This window comes from Salvelinus namaycush, chromosome 41 (assembly GCF_016432855.1).
Source record: "Salvelinus namaycush isolate Seneca chromosome 41, SaNama_1.0, whole genome shotgun sequence".
Taxonomy (NCBI): Eukaryota; Metazoa; Chordata; class Actinopteri; order Salmoniformes; family Salmonidae; genus Salvelinus; species Salvelinus namaycush.
Genome location: NC_052347.1, coordinates 15,982,674 through 15,985,785, shown reverse-complemented (window position 1 = coordinate 15,985,785; position 3,112 = coordinate 15,982,674).

Sequence of the window (3,112 nt, the reverse complement as noted above, 5' to 3'; positions counted from 1 at the left end):
ACTTCTCAACTGATTCACTAAGGGATATACACTAAGCTGTGAAGCAAACAACTTCTAAACTGATTCACTATGGGATAGACACTGAGCTGTGAACCAATCAACCTCTAAACTGATTCACTAAGGGATATACACTAAGCTGTGAACCAAACACCTCTAAACTGATTCACTATGGGATAGACACTAAGCTGTGAACCAAACAACCTCTAAACTGATTCACTATGGATATACACTAAGCTGTGAACCAAACAACTCTAAACTGATTCACTATGGGATAGACACTGAGCTGTGAACCAATCACCTCTAACTGATTCATATGGATATACACTAAGCTGTGAACCAACAACCTCTAAACTGATTCACTATGGGATATACACTAAGCTGTGAACCAAACAACTCTAAACTGATTCACTATGGATAGACACTAAGCTGTGAACCAAACCACCTCAAACTGATTCACTACGGGATATACACTTGAGCTGTGAACCAAACAACCTCTAAACTGATCACTAAGGATATACACTCGGAGCTGTGAACCAAACAACCTCTAAACTGATCACTATGGGATAGACACTCTGAGCTGTGAACCAAACAACCTCTAACTGATTCACTAAGGGATAGACACTCTGAGCTGTGAACCAAACAACCTCTAAACTGATTCATATGGGGTATATACACTAAGCTGTGAACCAAACAACTTCTAAATGATTCACTATGGGATAGACACTAAGCTGTGAACCAAACAACCTCTAAACTGATTCACTATGGGATAGACACTAAGCTGTGACCAAACAACTTCTAAACTGATTCACTATGGATAGACACTCTGAGCTCGTGAACCAACCAACTCTAAACTGATTCACTATGGATAGACACTCTGAGCTGTGAACAAACAACTTCTAAACTGATCACTATGGGATATACACTAAGCTGTGAACCAAAAACCTCTAAACTGATTCACTAAGGGATATACAGTAAGCTGTGAACCAAACAACTTCTCAACTGATTCACTATGGGAGACACTCTGAGCTGTGACCAACAAACTTAACTGATTCACTATGGGATATACACAAGCTGTGAACCAAAACCTCTAAACTGATTCACTATGGGATATACATAAGCTGTGAACCAAACAACTCTAAACTGATTTCACTATGGGATATACACTAAGCTGTGAACCAACAACCTCTAAACTGATCACTATGGGATAGACACTAAGCTGTGAACCAACCACCTCTAAACTGATTCACTATGGGATAGACACTAAGCTGTGAACCAAACCACCTCTAAACTGATTCACTATGGGATAGACACTAAGCTGTGAACCAAACCACCTCTAAATGATTCACTAGGGATAGACACTAAGCTGTGAACCAAACAACCTCTAAACTGATTCACTATGGGATATACACTAAGCTGTGAATCAAACAACCTCTAAACTGATTCACTAGGGATATACACTAAGCTGTGACAAACAACCTCTAAACTGATTCACTATGGGATAGACACTAAGCTGTGAACCAAACAACCTCTAAACTGATTCACTATGGGATAACACTAGCTGGAACCAACAACCTCTAAACTGATTCACTATGGGATATACACTAAGCTGTGAACCAAACAACTTCTCAACTGATTCACTATGGGATTACACTAAGCTGTGGAACCAAACAACTTTCAACTGATTCACTATGGGATATACACTAACTGTGAACCAAACAACCTCTAAACTGATTCACTATGTGATAGACACTCTGAGCTGTGAACCAAACAACCTCTAAACTGATTCACTATGGGATAGATACACTCTGAGCTTTGAACAACAAAAGCTTCTAAACTGATTCACTATGGGATATACACTAAGCTGTGAACCAACAAACCTCTAAACTGATTCACTATGGGATAGACACTCTGAGCTTGAACAAACAGCTTCTAAACTGATTCACTATGGGATATACACTAAGCTGTGAACCAAACAACCTCTAAAACTGATTCACTATGGGATAGACACTCTGAGCTTGAACCAAACAACCTCTAAACTGATTCACTATGGGATAGATAACTCTGAGCTGTGAACCAAACAACTCCTAAACTGATTCACTATGGGATATACACTAAGCTGTGAACTAACAACCTCTAAACTGATTCACTATGGATAGACACTAAGCTGTGAATCAAACAACTCTAAACTGATTCAACTATGGGATAGACACTAAGCTGTGAACCAAACAACCTCTAAACTGATTTACTATGGGATATACACTAAGCTGTGAACCAAACACCTCTAAACTGATTCACTATGGGATAGACACTCGAACGTGTGAACCAAACAACCTCTAAACTGATTCACTACGGGATTACACTAAGCTGTGAACCAAACAACCTCTAAACTGATTCACTATGGGATATACACTGAGCTTGAACCAAACAACCTCTAAAATGATTCACTATGGAATACACTAAGCTGTGAACCAACAACTCTAAACTGATTCACTATGGAATAAACTAAGCTGTGAACAAACAACTCTAAACTGATTCACTATGGGATATACACTAGCTGTGAACCTAACAACCTCTAAACTGATTCAACTATGGATATATACTAAGCTGTGAACCAAACAACTTCTAAACTGATTCACTATGGGTAGACACTAGCTGTGAACCAAACAACCTCTAAACTGATTCACTATGGATATACACTAAGCTGTGAACCAAACAATTCTAAACTGATTCACTATGGGATATACACTGAGCTGTGAACCAACAACCTCTAAAACTGATTCACTATGGGATAACACTAAGCGGGAACCAAACAACTCTAACTGATTCACTATGGGATATACACTGAGCTGTGAACTAAACAACTTCTAAACTGATTACTATGGGATATACACTCTGACTGTGAACCAAACAACTCTAAACTGATTACTATGGGTATACACTAAGCTGTGAACCAAACAACCTCTAAACTGATTCACTATGGGATAGTACACTGAGCTGTGAACAAACAACCTCTAAACTGATTCACTACGGGTAATAGACACTCTGAGCTGTGAACCAAACAACCTCTAAACTGATTCACTATGGGATAGACACTCTGAACTGTGAACCAAAC